The sequence below is a fragment of the Protobothrops mucrosquamatus genome, unplaced genomic scaffold, assembly GCF_001527695.2.
Source record: "Protobothrops mucrosquamatus isolate PMUCROS unplaced genomic scaffold, P.Mucros_1.0 scaffold2881, whole genome shotgun sequence".
Taxonomy (NCBI): Eukaryota; Metazoa; Chordata; class Lepidosauria; order Squamata; family Viperidae; genus Protobothrops; species Protobothrops mucrosquamatus.
In genome coordinates, this window is record NW_015388909.1 from 125,554 (window position 1) to 143,454 (window position 17,901).

A 17,901-nucleotide genomic window follows, 5' to 3' on the forward strand; every position below is an offset into this window, starting at 1 on the left:
GTGGTAAGAAAAGGAGGAGAGGTTGTGGGTTTAGGGGGAGGAAGGAGAGGTAAAGTGGATGAGGGTGGAGGCAAGGCGGGGACTGCCGAGTGTATCCGAAAATGTTTTGAGTATTTTTATTGTTTGTTGGTGTATATAGAGGCATCATTTGTATTTGTTGTTTTAATTGAAAAATTAATAAAAATTTCTATTAAAAAAAGAAAGAAAAACGGTTTGTTCTGCAAAGGTGGGGCTGGGGGCCTCTCTCCACAGGAGCTGTTCTTCGCTTCGCACTTCTAACTCTTTACATCTCTTTGCCAGGTAGTCTAATGACCCACTGAGAACTGCAGGTGGGTATTTCCACTCACCCGAGTTTTCAGTGACAGACGGCTGGTGGGGGGGGGGGAAGGCAATATGTAAGAATTCCTTAGTTGTGACTCACGTTCATTTATTGGCAATGCTGTGTGGCTTTCTCCAGATTCTTCGCTTGGCCTTATCAGCTTTTCTGATTGTTTTGGCCTCGCTCCCAGCTGGGAAATCTGCCAGATTCCTCTCTCGCCCGGCTTGCCGGCTGTCGCTTCCCCCCCCCCGGGGAAACTGCAGCAGCCAAGAGGCTGTCCTCAGACAATTTTTTTTTCTTCATTTTCAGATCTTCGTTGAATCTTTTCCAGAACCTCTCAAGATTAGAGGGAGTGGATGTGGTTCGGGACCCCAGATCGTTGTAAAAGGAGTTGGGTCCTAAGCATGATGTCATGTGTCTGATTAACGAAACACTTAAAAGGACTTTCAGGCATTTTTACTCCTAAGAGCATTTATTAAGGTTACAATACGTCAGTACAGCATGGTGGAAATGCTTAGGACTGGCTTCTTTTCCGCTATGCATGTAATTCTAAGCATTTCCCTCCCACCCTTTTTTGGGGTCATGGTTCACATCTTCCAATCAACTTGGAAGATGTGATTTACTTCCGGTTTCTTTTCCCCTTCTGCCTGGTTTAACTATAAAAATGCCAGACAGCTCTGCATATTGTCAAAGCAAGAATATACAGTATTTGCAGCATTGACACCAGCAACCGTTGGATCAGCAGGCAGGATGGGGCCAACAGCAACTGGGGGCACCACGTCAACAGCAGAGAATCCAGCAACCATTGGATCAGCAGGCAGGATGGGGCCAACAGCAACTGGGGGCACCACGTCAACAGCAGAGAGCCCACCAACCGTTGGATCAGCAGGCAGGATGGGGCCAACCGCAACTGGGGGCACCACGTCAACAGTATAGAGCCCAACAACTGTTGGATCAGCAGCAACTGGGAGTACCACGTCAGCAGCAGAGAGCCCAGCAGCCATGGGACCAAAACCCGGGGTGGGGCCAGCAGCAACAACCCCAGTGGGGGCCGCAACAGCCTGTGGTTGCACCACCCTTCAAAGCAACCTTCGATGGGGATCCAGAGAAACTGATTTTTTTTCTCAACCAAGGGCGCTCTCACTTGAACCGCTGGGCCTGCCACTATCCGGCCCCAGGTACCATGGTCAACGTTATTGCATCCAACCTAGAGGGAGAAGCAGCTGAATGGCTGAATAATTTATATAGTGAGGAAGCCCCCGAACTGGGGAATCCCCACCTCTTTCTCTTGGGTCTGAAAGAATGATTTGAGGACCCATCCATGGGCCTCAAAGCAGCAAGACAAATTCACAAAATAAAACAAGCCGGGAGGCCTGCCCTAGAGTACGTGCGAGAGTTCTGCAAGTTAGCAGGCCGAACAGAGGGGTGGTCCGAACAATCCCTAGTTCAATACTTTGTTGAGGGATTAGACGATCATCTCTCTCAGGCTTGCATTTACTGAGAAGTACCCGATCGGCTACAGGAGTGGTACCAAACAGCGGTGAAGCTGGACGTCAAGCTCTCTCGTTACAAGAAGCCTCCCTCTCCTGAAATGGAACTGAGACCAGAACGACCCAGACGACAACCAACACCCTAGAGACTCCCAACAACTGCGTCTACCGAAAGACCCAAACTACCCATAGGGCCGCCGCTCTCATGCTTCCGATGTGGACAACAGGGACATCGAGCGGCGAACTGCCCAGTTCCCTACCCCCAACAACAGGGCAGACCGAGACCCACAGCGAAAAAGAAATCTGATCAACAACCACCGAGAGGGAAATCCCATCGAATCAACCAAGAACTAGCTGTCCAAGTCACATCCCCTGCACAGGAGGACGCCGGGACTAAGGCTGGATCCCTCCCAGCTCTACCCTCTCTCGACAGTGAGGACGAAGGGGAGAATGACCGAATAGTGAGTCAACAAATCCCGCCTTTTTCGCTAGCTGCCAAACTTATAATCCCTAAATCTGGGGTACAAATGAACTTAAATGTGCTAATAGATTCTGGATGCACCCGATGTATTATTAGCTTAGCCTTTGCCATGAAATTGGGCATTTGAGCAAAATCACTCTCTGAACCCATGAGTTTTGAGCAAGCCGATGGGTCTCTTATGGGAGGGGCTCTTGTCACTCAAGTAACTGAGCCCTTAGTTCTAGAAATAGGTGCACACTGGGAGTTTATTCGCTTCCTGGTGGCTCCAAAAATGTCTGAGGCGGTGATCCTAGGGTTAGCCTGGTTAGACAAATGGAAACCATTCATCTGGTGGGAGAAAGGAATGAGAACCGTGAGACTGCCTATAGGGCCTGACCCCCCCCCTTGAGTCAACGGATGTTGCAGGGCACCTTAGACCACCCAACGAACGAGCTCACGTGGCCACTTCACCGCCTCCGGGCGAACCAGTCATCCCCAATGAATACTGGGACCTGGCGGAGGTTTTTAGTGAAAAAGAATGTGATGCCCTACCTCCTCACAGGCCCAATGACTGCTCCATTGAACTGGTACCAGGAGCCAAACTCCCACGACCGAGAATGTATGCTATGTCTCCCCTTGAAATGGAGGAGATGCAGCGATACGTGAACAAAAATCTAGCGAGGGGGTTTATTGAACGGGCCAAATCCACCATGGGAGCCCCTGTGTTATTTAAAGAGAAAAAAGATGGGTCTCTTCGTCTCTGCATGGACTATAAGGGTCTCAACGCTGTGAGTGTGGAAAACAAATACCCACTCCCCCTCTTAAAGAACTTATTAACCCATCTGGCTAAAGGGAGTGTCTTCACTAAATTAGAACTGAGAGAGGCATACTACCGGGTGAGAATAAAGGAGGGAGACGAGTGGAAAACTGCCTTCAACTGTCCAATGGGGAGCTATCAGTTCAAAGTCATGCCATTTGGACTACAGGGCCCCCAGCTGTATTTATGCAGTTGATCAATGAAGTACTACATGATCACTTGTACAAAGGGGTTTTGGTGTATCTTGATGATATCCTGATATATAGCACGAACATGACTGATCACATAAACCTGGTAAGGGAAGTGTTAAAGAAACTGTTGAATGCCAAGCTTTATGCCAAACTGTCAAAATGTGAATTTCACCAAACCCGATTGGACTATCTTGGATACAGAATTTCCAACGAGGGTATTGAAATGGACCCAGCCAAGGTGAAAACCATAATCGAATGGCAGCCCCCAAAGACTCGCAAACAGCTCCAGAGCTTTCTGGGATTTGCCAACTTTTATAGTCAATTTATCCCTTCTTTTGCCGAGATTGCCCTACCCCTTACCGAACTACTCAAAACAGGCAAAGGAGGAGGAAAGCCACGGCCGGGCCAACCACTAGCATGGACAATGGGTTGTCAAACAGCTTTTGAGAACCTAAAAAGACTATTTGCTGCTGAACCGGTCCTAAAGCACCCCGACCAAGGAGAACCCTTTGTGATTCAGGCCGACGCAGCGATGTGGCAGTTGGAGCTGTGTTACTGCAAAAGAACAAAAATGGGATCCTGCAACCTTGCACCTACACCTCTAAGAAATTTACTGAGAGCAAGCGGAGATAGGCAATCTGGGAGAAAGAGGCCTTCGCGATTAGATGGGCATTATTAAACTGGCGACACTATCTAGAAGGGAGCAAAGTGCCATTTGAGGTATGGACAGATCACAAAAATCTAGAAGCACTGAAAACTCCCCGCAAATTGTCCCCAAAACAAGTGCGGTGGGCACAGTACTTTAACCACTTCGACTTCACTCTAAAGTACATACCCGGAGGAAAGAACTTCCTAGCTGATGCGCTATCCCGGCTACCCCAATACAAGAGCGAACGGGAAGAGGTCAATGAGGCAATTATCCCCAATCCGCAAGCTGCCACTCAACTTACACCTCGCAGAGCCCCTAATCCTGATGACCCTGGAGTAAAGAAAATAAAACAAGAACTCCTCACCGATCAATGTTTCAAAGATAATGAGACCTCCCTAACGTGCAGGGATCGTTTGGCTTACATGGGGGGAAAACTATATTTGCCAGAAGCCCTCCGTCTTAATGCTCTCAAACACAGCCATGATGTAAAACAGGCTGGACACTTCGGATATTTAAAAACCCTACACCTCACCCGCCGACAATTCTGGTGGCCGGGACTGAAAAAGGATGTGGAAAACTATGTAAAAAGTTGTACTGTATGCGCCACAATGAAAAGAATCCCAGGGAAAACCCCTGGACTACTACAACCCGTGGCAAACCCTTCTCAACCATGGGAAGAAATAGCTATGGACTTTATAGTAGACCTACCTGAAAGTAGTGAACACACTGTCATCTGGACTGTAATAGACCTATTCTCGAAGCAGTCTCATTTCATCGCCTGCAAAGGACTCCCATCTGCCCAACGACTGGCCAAATTGTTCCTGAAACATATCTACCGACTGCACGGTGCCCCTAAGCGGATAATTTCGGACAGGGGGGTGCAGTTCACAGCGAAGTTTTGGAGGACCTTCCTTACGTTAATTGGATCATCTCAAGGTTTATCATCTGCTTTTCACCCGGCCACCAATGGGGCTGCAGAAGCCGCTAACAAAATGGTGGAACAATATCTTAGGTGCTACGTTTCTTACCAACAGACGAACTGGACTGATCTTCCATTTGCAGAAGTAGCATACAATAATTCCGTGCACAGCAGCACCGGTTACACGCCTTTCAGAGTGGCCACAGGAAAAGAGTTCAACCCAATACCTGAATATCCTCAGATGCCCTCCGCTTCCCAAACACTTGACTAATGGGTGAGGGGGTGGGTAAAAGTTTGGAGAAATACAAAGACTGCTCTAAAAAAGACTTTTGAAACTTATAAAAAGCAAGCTGATAGAAAGAGAGCTCCCCAAAGAACATTCCAAGTTGGGGGAAAAGTTTATTTGTCAACCAAATATCTACGCCTCAAGTTGCCCAGCAAGAAATTGGGGCCAAAGTTCTTGGGGCCTTTCCCCATAGTAAGAATCATCAACCCAGTCACAGTAAAGCTAAAACTCCCTAAACTCTTAGGGAAAATTCACCCAGTTTTTCATTGTAGCTTGTTGAAACCATATCAGGGCTCCATGTTAAGACCTCCTCCAAAAAAGGCACCTGGGCCCCTCGTGGTTGCGAGACAGACCCACTATGAAGTAAAGCGCATTCTTGATTCTAGAATTTTTAGAGGGAAATTGCAATACCTAGTACAATGGAAGGGATACCCGTTATCTGAAGCCACCTGGGTGAAATCCAGTGAAGTGAAAGCTGACCGATTGGTCAAAAGGTTTCATATGAAAAACCCCAACAAACCGACAGATAACTCTTAACCTATGCTTTTATTTACTTTACAGGATCTGTCCTTCATCTAAGGGGGGCCGGATGTCAAGTCTGCTAACATTGGATGTTCTTGCTTGCCATATGTGAAGAAGCAAACATATCTTATTCAGCGTACATATCACTTCAAGAGTTAAAGCAGACAATGTTAACCCAGTGAGTGGGAAAGTATGCCAGCTAATCATAACAATATCTTTGCATAGCACAGCCAAGGTCAGCATAACAGGAGAAAATAGGGAGGGAGCGATTCACACTTCAAATTAATTGGAGCATATGATTGATGACTGTGAAAGGAGGGAGGGAGTTGTGTGTTGTCACGAGTGCTTGGGTGGTGGGGGTTTCAGTTTTTGGCTTTCTATTGTTTGTGCCGAAACTATGTAGCCAATTAAAGGATTCTTTAAGGTAATCAAGCCTCAAAGTTCTTTGTAAAGCTGCTTCTTTTCGGAACCATGTCAAATGTTCCTTTTGCAAATCAGTCTTCTTTGCATGCACAAATGTCTTTTGCTGCAATTTGTTCCTCTGCAAACAGTTCCTTTTCAGATGTGTGCTCGCTCCACAAATGTAGCAATTCTTTACTTGCAAAACTCTCTGCTTGCAAAATCTCTCTTTTGTTGCAACTTGGTCCCATCTGCTCCTTGTTTCTACTCCGGAGACTTGCAGTCTGGACCCCCTCATCAGGAATTTCTCTTCCTCGTGGCTACTCCTGAAATTGTGCTTTTCTTGTTCATTAAGCAAACATGCCTTTAAAGCCTCAAAATTTATGTCTTGTTCTTCTTTACACTCAAATATGGCAGAAACTGTGTCCCAGGTTTTATCTAAACTGTTCAACACCAATAAAACCTTCTGTGACTCAGGGAATTTAATCCCACGTTGTTCTAAGTCCAAAAATAAACTTTGCATTTTATTTAAATGCTGTTCCACAGATTCACCTGGTTGCAAACAAGCCCTGTAAAGTTTTCTTGACAATTGCACTATATTGCATGCAGAAACATTCACGTGCACAGCTCTCAATTTCAGCCAAATTTCCTTTGCAGTCTTTAAATTTGCAACATTTAGAAACTGTTCATCATCTAAATTTAAGATGAGATAAGCCATTGCTTGATCATGGCTTTTCTGATCAGCAGCTGCAAACACTTGTGGGGGATTTTCTACGATATACCACAGCTCTTTTGCTTTCAGCAAACATTCCATCTTAGCAGCCCATATAATGTAATTCTTTTGGCCTAAATGAGGCACAGAACTTTCCTTAAATTCCATTGCAGCCATTCTGCTAATTCTGCCTTGTTCTTATACTTTCTAAACACAGGCAATTTCTTCCAGCTTTAAATTACAATGCAGTCCTTAGTAAGCTCTGGGCCCATAACCTGTTAGAGAATTTTAATTTCTCTGTTGGTAAAAATAAATCAGAAGCTCTCACAGTTGACTGCAGTTAGCTGATTCAAATAAACTCTTTATATTCATATCAAAATATTTACAATACCATACATTCTTCTTTACAGCAACATAGCACAATGAAGACTTCTTACAGCAGAGACAGACCTGAGACTGAAACTGAAACAAACAAAATCCAGCTCCAACTCAATACCCTTTTGCACAGACTCAGTAGCACTTTCTTCACATTGGCTGACTGAGTTACCACATGACTCTTCCTGCTCATGAATATTCCAACAAAGACTCAATCAGGAGAGGTACCGGGCCCCTGGGGCAACACCAAGTAGGGTTCTGTGCCAGCCGAAGGAGCGTTCTCCACACTGGTGCCCATCGCCCCCTTAAGCTGAAGCTTCGACTCCAAGTCAAGCTTCAGGAAGTTCCATGTAAGATGGAACTAGACACAGGCTCAGCCATGTCCATCATCTCTATAGGAACATTTAGGAACATATGCAGCCGCAGCAATAGATGGGCCAAACTTCGGCCATCTAATTTAATGCTCACCGACTTCCAAAACTCCAGAGTGGCAGTCAAGGGCGAAGCCACACTTCTAGTGAATTTCAAGGGGTTTGCAGGCCCACTTGATGTTGTTGTGGTAGAAGGCCAACGCACGTGTTGTAATCAGTGACCAGTCATTGCAGGGTGCAAATATGGCTGACTGCCTTCGCAGTGTTTATTCCTTTTATACAGGTATTCCAAATAGCATAAAGTAACATGTCATCAGCATAGCAACAGCATTTCTATTGGTGAAACCCCTTGCCATTCCTTAAGAATATACCAGCTAGGAGGCCCCAGACAGGGAGTAGTTTTCTACCACATCCTGTTGATGTAACCTAGCTGATATCAGGTAGGTGAGGTCATTGTATCAGCCTGGGGTAGTTTCCCACATTGCCATGGTGATGTGAATGGATGAGATCATGTAGAGAGATCATGCAGGCTTTGGAGGGGCAGTTTGCTGCTCACGACCTCTACCTGGCCCCTATCTCTACATCTCACTCTTTTTTGTTTTGTTAGATGAAACATCGTTGTAAGAGGGGTTAGTAAAAGGATCATAATCAGGAGAAGAGCATCCTTGCAGTTGTGTATACAGGGCAAAAACTTGACCCTGAGGGAATGTGGGAGAGGATTTGGGGCTAAAAGCTCTGATACATATATTGCAAAAGGAAGGAATACACTGAACAAAACAGCACCCACCAATAAAAATAGCACAATTTATGACCGAATAACGTAGGATATTTCCCAGTAATCCTGTGGGCAACCAAGCCCAAAGGCTTTCCCACCATGATCCTAAAGTATCAATTTTCAAATCAGAGGCCAAATTGTGTAAAATATTAATCTGGTGCTGGATGGTTCGTGAATTATCTGAAATATTGAAACAACACATTCCCTCAAAACTTTCACAACCCAAATGCTGACGCAGAAGCAAATAATCGATAGCAGCGCGATTTTGCAAAATAGCTTTTCTCAAATCTTGCAGCTCATGGTTGATTGCTGAGATAGCTGAAGAAGTAGCATTAATTGTTTTTGCTAAATTACACGCAATAGCGTTGATGTTGAGGTGAGCATGAACAGCAAGTCCTGGCACACCCACTAGAGACATAGACAGTGCCACATATTCTGCTTTATTAAGTAAGGCTGTCTCAGAGTCACAAGTGCTGTTTAGCGTGACCCCACGTCGAGAACAGTTCGAGTGAACTTGTTGTTTGGAAAGCAAAACAGGAATCAGCCGGCTGAGGCAACACTGTGCTTCACTAATATTAGGAGGAATATAATTAAATGTTTCTTGACCACATGTAAAAAATCCATCCTTGCGGTAGCCAAATATGTCCAAAATGAAAGGAAGTCTCTTCAAAAGCTGTGCAGTTTAAAACAGGTGAGCTAATGCGACGACATTGAGGGTTTTTTACTTGAAGAAGTACAATTAACTATTTTTGCACATGTTATATTTGCAGGGATAGCTACCACTGGGGTGTGCAAAGCAATAGCGTCAGGGGGTGGATAATAGGCAGTGACCCCCCCATCTAGATGTAGCCTTATAGTTAAAGTTCCCATTTAATAAAATTCTGCTCAAGCCAGTGAAGTTTTGAATTACTGCAGAAGGGGTGCAAAAAGGGACTAAACATGTAGAAAGCAAATTTTCCATGTAATATACTTCAGATAAGCAAAAGACATCATTTTGTGTGATGTTAGCCAGCTGCACCCATAGATTTTGCTTCATTCATTGCTCGAATGATTGTTTGGGTGGGATGACAGCTGCTGTTGCCAAAGGGCAGATGTTAACGATCAGACACAAACAAATGATGGCTAAGGAATTTGCAGTTAAAACAGCAAAAATGGCAGCGCACAGGTTCTCGGGAGTTTGCTCTACTTGCTGCTCCTGCAGCACTGTCTGCGCTTTGGTGGTCACGTTCTTCACATCTCCCCACGTCACTGGCTGACTGGCATGCCGGGATCGGATTGGTTGCTGTGCCATCTGTAGAGTCACCCTTGCCATTTCTGGGACCGGGTCCAGGAACTGGTGCCACGACATCCCTGGCTGGGTGAACGTAATGTGCTGGAATCCACAAAGATCCTGTAGGAGTAAGCACAGCAGCATAGCCTCACCCCCAAGTGATCAGAGGGACCGGTCCCAACCATGCTTTGGTAGGGCCCGATAATATACCAGAGGCGGAGGCAAGCTTGTTTTCTGTTGAAAATGTCTCTGATAAGCGGTCGAATTTTGAATGGAAACATTCAATTGGTGTAATGTAAATAATACTTTTTTAACCTGTTGTGTTACCCATGACAAATTGGGTACCCTAGATCCGTCCTTTTTTATTTGCTTGTGTGGAAGCAGTCCTTAAAGGACCGATTAGCACGTTCCACGATGGCTTGACCCGTGGAATTATAGGGAAGGCCATGAGTAAGAACAATATTCCAGGTTGTGCAAAATTGCAAAAAGGCCACTGAAGAATAGGCTGGCCCATTATCAGTTTGTAAGGAAGAGGGCTTACCCAAGGCTGTAATGGCAAAAAAAAAAAAGAGAAATAACATGTGCAGCTGTGTCTCCTCGTTGAGGCTTGGCCCAAATTGCTCCTGAATAGGTATCAATAGATAAATGAATATATTTCCAGGGAGCCAAAAAGGGAACATGGGTAACATCCATTTGCCATAGTTGATTAGAGGCAAAACCACAGGGATTAGGAAGACATAAAAAAATAGGCCCAGGAAGGGAGGAGTGACTGCATATATGAGAAATAAAATATAAATGCTTTCGGTCTTGTAGCAGCTGCTGTAAAGGGAAAAACAAAGTCATAAGATTGGGGTCAATCATGGGTGTGATGTAAGTACCTGGAAGATTAAAAATAAGTTGGCACACATAATGAGAGTCAGAGATTAAGTTAAAAGGCTGTTGAGAAAAGGTGTGGAAAGCTAAAATAGTAGCAGATAATTTTGAGCGTTGTGATGAAGATTGTATTGCAGTGTAGAACACTTTCCAGGTATCATCATGAGGATCCTTGTAAGCAATTTCTCCTCTCGTTCACCCTCCATCGGAAAAAACAGTAGGAGCTTGTGGCAAGGGAGAAGGAGAAAGCAGTGGGCGGACAGGAAAGGAAGAAGTCATTAAACAAGCAAGTCGAGGATCTTTAGGCAGATGATATGAAATAGAGTCTATATAGTCAGTTAAAGCACACTGAGGAGATAAGTTATTCTGAAAACAAAATTGAAAATCAGATTTTGGGATAGGAAGAACAATATTAATTATATCAGTCCCATTCCGACGGCAAGCTCGTGTGCGTCCTAAGGTTATTATTTCAGCAACCACCTGGATAAAAAATAAAACATTTTGGGATGGGGTGTGGGGTAAGTACAGCCATTCAATACAATATACTTTTTGTGCTTCTATCACAGCTAATACCTCTATAGGTAGCTTACTAGTAGGAAATATCAAAAGTGTTACTGGCAATTTTATGTGGAATTCTGTCCACAAATTGAGTACTCAAGATGTCATTAATTTGTTCCACTGTGGTAAGTGCTGCAGGTGGAACTACAATGAGATCTCCAGGTTGTTTTCCTTTGGTCAATAAGTCAAATAATGGACTGAGCAAATTTGTAGGCAAAGAAAAATATGGGCAAACCCAATTAAGGGTGCCTAACAATTGCTGTAAATTGACCAATGAAATAATTTTGGGTAGGCTCAAACGAGGAAAAGCTGGGGCAGAATAAGATTGCAACATTTTATGCCCTAAATAAAGATAGGGAGAATACAACTGTATTTTTTCTGGGGCAATTTGCAATCCATAAAGACCTAAATCATTTTGTATTTCTGAAAGCCAATTAGATTGTATCTTTGGTGCTCCAATTAAAATATCATCCATATAATGATATACCAAAGCCATTGGATGACGTTTGTGAAAAGGAACCAATGCTGCAGCGACATAAAGCTGACATAATGTGGGACTGTTTAGCATTCCTTGTGGTAAAACTTTCCAGTGACAACGTTTATTAGGTTCTGAATGATTCACTGCAGGCACAGTAAATGCAAACTTTTCCTGATCGGGGGGCATAGAGGAATGGAGAAATAACAATCCTTTAAGTCAATTACCATTACTTCATGATCTTAAGGAATCAAATTAGGGTTAGGCGTTCCACACTGCAAAGGGCCCATAGGTTGAATACAGGCATTAACAGCTCTAAGGTCGTGAAGGAAGCGCCATCTACCACTTTTCTTTTTTATGACAAAAACAGGGGTGTTCCAATTTAATCAAATTCCATTCAGATGAAAACAAATTTCCAGTAAATAGGTTAAACATTTATAAATCTAAGCAAAACAATTCAGAGTCATTTCTTTTGGTTGATGGATATATAGGTCTAACTAAACAATTTAAACTCAACAATTTTCCCCCCAAAAAATATTGTCCAATAATTACTGTCTCCTCTTTCGAGTAAAAATTTGCAAGCTGAAACTGCAAGAGTGAGCATCAAATTTCACATCCACTCCACCCTTTTCAAATCGCAATTCTAAGCAAAGAAAAAAAAAGTTAAAACGAACAGCCTCCCCCCCTCTTCTTTCTGTCTCTCTCACTCTTAAAGCAACACAGCCAGCGGAGAAATGAAAGAGACAGGGAAAAAAAAGAAAAAGAAAGTTTACAAAAATTTCACCACTAAAAATTAGTTTTCTCTCCTTCATATGCATTTTCCATAAATTCTCTCACACATCCTCCATGGAACTCTTCTCATGCAAACACTTACTATTACTTTTCAATTTACTTTTACAACAATAAAATCTGCAGTTTACTATTTCTTTCACAGCCTGGGAGAGAGTGGGTGGGGGGTGGGGTTTGAGGGCTAACACACACTTAGGTATCAAGAAATTAACTCATTCACTTCCATTCTAACTGCTTGCATAAACAATTCCACATACAAATATTTCATTTCATACTTTCTCCTTATTTTTTAATAAGGCCTTTTTGTATGTTGTTATCAGAGAGGGTTTTGACCCTCTTCCAAGTCTTGGAAATAACACAGAACAACACAGACAAACATATATACACAAATACTATTAAAACAACATTTATTTAGACATATGGCTTGTCCTGCAAGAAGCGAGAAAAATCATGAGGCGATTGCAGCCAAACGTGGTTTTTATAGGGCCCTTTAACCATCTCCTATTTTTCTCACCATTCCAAGCCCAAGTATAATGTTCTGGGTGGCCACACACACACACACACACACACACACATACATATATATAAACAAAATACACTGCACATCAACACAAAGCACCACCAGACATTGTCTGACAGGGTTAAACTTAACAGCCACTTGAAATGTCAAAATATTCCAATTGTTCAAAACACATTGCAGAGGAGTACATTTTGAGTTAATTTGTTTCTTTAAATTACTCTGACTATTCCCCTTATTATTTTTTTTCTACTTCAAGATTGTTCCTCTGATATTTTTCTTATGGGGGTGTATGATGGCTGGGAAGAAGCAAAAGAATTAGCCTCTTCAGAAGGAGCTGGAGATCCAATTAAAGATCCCTTAGGAGGGATACGTTTTACTTGGTTGTAATCAGGAGGGGGGCTGGTAGTTAATTGCTGCCCTTCTGAAGCATCTGAGCCATATTTTTCCACTGCTTGACGGCACTGATACCATCGATGTAATATCTTTACTGGAGCCCGAGGTTCAAGATGTAAAGTATGCCCTATCTTTTCCCAATCTCGTAGCCTAAGCGTCCGGCGCTCAGGATTCCAAGGGCAATGTTTCCCTACCTCCTCCACCAGCTTCCTTATGTCTGCCTCAGGCACTGTCACGCCTGACTTATGTAGCAGGAATCTGAGTTCCTGTGCATGTTTCTGCTGGTGCTGAGATAAATTGTGACCCATACTTACCACTGAGGGGTCCCAGAGGACGAAAGTGCACTTAGGGGTCTGTTCCAGATGCTGGTAAGTACGTTGGCAGCAGCTCCATCCCCGGGGTGTGTGTGTCCCAAACGTCCCTGTTCGGGTCACCAGCTGTTGTAATTAGTGACCAGTCATTGCAGGGTGCAAATATGGCTGACTGCCTTCACAGTGTTTATTCCTTTTATACAGGTATTCCAAATAGCATAAAGTAACATGTCATCAGCATAGCAACAGCATTTCTATTGGTGAAACCCCTTGCCAGACAGGGAGCAGTTTTCTACCACATCCTGTTGATGTAACCTAGCTGATATCAGGTAGGTGAGGTCATTGTATCAGCCTGGGGTAGTTTCCCACATTGCCATGGTGATGTGAATGGATGAGATCATGTAGAGAGAAGAGGCATGCAGGCTTTGAAGGGGCAGTTTGCTGCTCACGACCTCTACCTGGCCCCTATCTCTACATGCACAAGCCTCATAGGGCTCGATTGGTTCGACGCATTGGGCATTCAAGTAACCGGCATTCACCGGACACAAGTGGCGGATTTGTCTTCAGTCTGCCAAGAATTCTCAGATGTTTTCAGTTCATGCCTAGGGGAGTACAAGGGTCCTCTGATAGCCTTCAAGCTTGATCCTATGTTAACGCCAATACGGATCAAGCCTCGTCGAGTGCCTTTTGCTTTAAAACAAAAAATCGACGCAGAGCTGGACAAGCTGGTCAGTCAGGGGGTATTGCAGCCTGTAGACAACGGGGAGTGGGAGACCCCCATAGTAACGCCACTAAAGGCCAATGGGGAAGTGCGAATATGCGCTGACTACAAGTGTACCATTAACCGGGCACTTCAGCAGCACGCGTACCCAGTGCCAGTTGTCAGCCATATTTTGGCGTCATTGCAAGGTGGCCTCGTGTTCTCCAAATTAGATTTGGCACAGGCCTACCAACAGCTGCTGGTGGATGAGGCCACAGCAGCCGCCCAAACCATCGTCACCCATCGGGGGGCCTTCAAGGTCAAGCGCCTACAGTTTGGGGTGAGTGTAGCCCCAGGGATTTTCCAGGGAGTAATGGAGCGAATGCTCAAGGGCATTCCAGGGGTCTGCCCATACTTCGATGATGTTCTCATCGCCGGAGAAACTGCAGAGGTTCTGGCTGAACAGCTTAGAGCCGTCCTTCAGCGGTTCCGCACAGTGGGACTCAGATTAAATAAAGAAAAATGCAAGATTGGGGTTGAGTCAACGGAGTTCTTGGGGTTCCGCATCAATGCCGATGGCATCCATCTGGCAGACTCAAAGCTGAAAGCAATTGAGCAGGCCCCAAGCCTGAAGTCCAAGGGAGAGCTTCAGGCCTTTTTGGGCCTTCTTAATTTTTACCATGCCTTCCTTCCAAACAAGGCTGCTGTGGCAGAGCCGTTACACCGGCTCTTGGACAGACAAGCCCAGTGGAAGTGGACCAGCATCCACGAAAGGAGCTTCCAAGCAGTCAAATCACTGCTGTTCTCGAACTCTGTACTCATGCATTTTAACAAAAGGCTGCCAGTCTGTATTGCATGTGATGCATCTCCGTATGAGGTTGGAGCTGTGTTGAGCCATTTGTCAACTTATGGGAAACAGTCTCCCATCGCCTACTATTCTAGGACCCTGTCGTCTGCAGAGCGCAACTACGCGCAAATTGATAAGGAGGCTTTGGCAATCGTGGCTGGAGTTACAAAATTCCACGACTACTTGTACGGTGGCCAGTTCACGGTCTTTACAGACCACAAGCCACTCATAGGGTTGTTCACTACGAACAAACAGACACCCCAGATTCTGTCGCCTCAAATGTTGAGGTGGTCTATTTTTCTGTCAGCCTACAACTACAGGCTGGTTCACAAACCGGGCAAAGAAATGGGCCATGCAGGCGGCCTTAGTAGGTTGCCCCTACCACATGTAGAGCCAGCTCCAGCTCCAGCTGCATGCATCCTGGCTATCCAGGATCTGCCGGAGTCTCCCCTTCACGCTGGGGACATAGCTGCTGAGACGGCAGCTGACAAAATACTGAGTCGTGTATTGAATCGGGTGCACACAGGATGGCTAGACAAATGTCCAGGCCCAGAATTTCAGAGCATTTTCATGAGAAAAGATGAGCTTTCAGCTCATAAAGGGTGCATCCTTTGGGGAAGTAGGATCATAGTTCCCAGCTCGTTAAGACCCAGAGTGCTTGAGTCTTTGCACGAGGGCCATCCGGGAATAGTCCGGATGAAGGCACTCGCGAGGAGCTACCTTTGGTGGCCTGTGCTAGATAAGGCTATCGAGGCCCAAGTACATGGTTGCATCATGTGTCAACAGTCCAGACCGGAGATGATGCAAACCCCTGTCCACCGATGGGAGGACACTCACACACCGTGGTCAAGAATCCACATTGACTTTGCTGGGCCCTTTCAGGGACAGCTGTTTTTAATAGTGGTCGATAGCCATTCAAAATGGTTAGAGGTTGCACCAGTTCCCAATATGACTACTGCCAGGACTATCCAGGAACTGCACAGAATCTTTGCAACACACAGGCTTCCAGACATCTTAGTATCAGACAATGGGGCTCAGTTTACTGCTTCAGAATTCCAGTCCTTCCTCAGGACAAACCTCATAAGGCACGCCACGTCTGCTCCCTTTCACCAGGCCTCGAACGGCCAAGCAGAACGCATGGTCCGCACAACCAAGGAGTCCCTAAAACGGATTGTCACAGGAAACTGGCACCACAGATTGGCAGACTTTCTACTCTGCCAGCGTACAACTCCCTGCACAGCCACGGGCAGAAGCCCAGCCAAGCTACGTTGGGGCCAACATTTGATCACTAAGCTGGACAGGCTCCACCCTGACCGAGTTGCATCAGACTCTGCATGGCCAAAGGCGCCCAGAAGTCTGCAAATGGGTGACTGGGTTTTGGACCCAGAATTACGGGCAAGAGGCTTTGTGGGTGGCAGCAGTGGTTGTAAAGGTGTCAGGGCCACTTTCCTACGAGGTGGTCCTCGAAGATGGGCGAGTCATTCGCCAGCACATTGATCAGCTGTGTCGGCGGCTGGCAGATCAGTCACCGGCTCAGGACTCCCAAGAGGGCCACACATAGGGCCCGCATGGCAGCGGTCCAACAGAAGGGTTTACACGCTACGACAGGACCCTCCCTCAAGGAGACGGGGGAATGGCCATAGTAGAGCCTCCTCTGGACACACAGACTGCATCGGCTGAACAGGATGGGCAAACGGCGCTGAGAGACAGCTCTGCAGACTTTGCTGCATGAGTGGACTTTGGTTTGGGCCGACCGGGACTGGCCAGCCAAAGGGACTCGAGTCAAACCGACTCCATGGAACCTCTGAGTCCTGGTCTACCCAGCCTGGCAGGCAAGCAGGTAGACCAGGGAACCCCGGCAACCCTTAGACGTTCTGAATGGTCAAGAAGGCCACCTAAGTATCTGCAAGATTATGTCAAACAATTAAGGGTTTGAACTATCTAGGGGGAAGGGGTACAATGTATTGGCCACAACTGTTTTGAATGACTTCCTTAATGTCAAATCACTTGTTTGAATGTCTGACCTAGATTCTGTTGTTATGTAACGGCTGCTGTTACTTAAGCCAGACTTGCTGTCTCCAGGCTGGTAATTAGGTTTTGGGCGGGAAATTGTTACTTTAAACCTATTGGCTGCCGCCTGGAGGCTAACCATATAAATAGCTGCACAGCAGCTATTTGAGCTGCTTCTGTTCAGAGTTAAATAAACTTGTTGCTGTTTCAACACTCATCTCGCTTAATGCCTTCAAGAACCAAATACTTAACAAGCACTTCGGGTGGAGATTCCGCTGGAGCTGCGCGACACATTGCCTGGGTCCCCCCCCCGCCCCCACCCAGATGCCCTCACCTCCTCCAAGCGTTTTTTTTACTCACCTGATTTCAGCAGCATTCCCTTTCTCCTGTCCTTCTTGGCCTTCATGTGTTTGTGAGACAAAAAAAAAAAGTTCCAAGAGACTTTCTAACTTCTCACGAGAAGTTATGGAACTTTTTTTTCTTTTTTACCCACAAACAGGTGGTGAAGGCAGAGGGCTCAGGGGAAGCGCCAGGATCAGCACCGCTTTCCAGCTGATCGGTGCTTCTTTGTTTCTTCTGGCATTCACGGACCCGGCTGGAGCAAAGCGGAAGCGAAGGGGAATGCCAGATCTAACCCCAGGGCAGTTCGAAAGGCCAGCAGGCTGGCTGGGAGTTTTGGGGTGGAGACATTCACAGACCCGGCTGGAGTGAAGGGGAAGCGGAATCAAAGCCAGATTCAAGAAGACAGAGGAAGGCTCACATGTCTCCACCCCAAAACCCCCAGCCAGCCTGCTGGCCTTTCGAACCGCCCTGGGGTTAGATCTGGCATTCACGGACCCGACCAGAGCGAAGGGGAAGCAGGATCAAAGC

At 45.7% G+C, this 17,901-nt stretch overlaps 1 pseudogene; it reads left to right on the forward strand.

Annotated features, from left to right (window-relative positions):
* LOC107296588 overlaps window positions 1-14,493 on the forward strand; it is a 106,106-nt pseudogene extending 91,613 nt beyond the window's left edge.
* The last annotated feature ends 3,408 nt before the right edge of the window (window positions 14,494-17,901 follow it).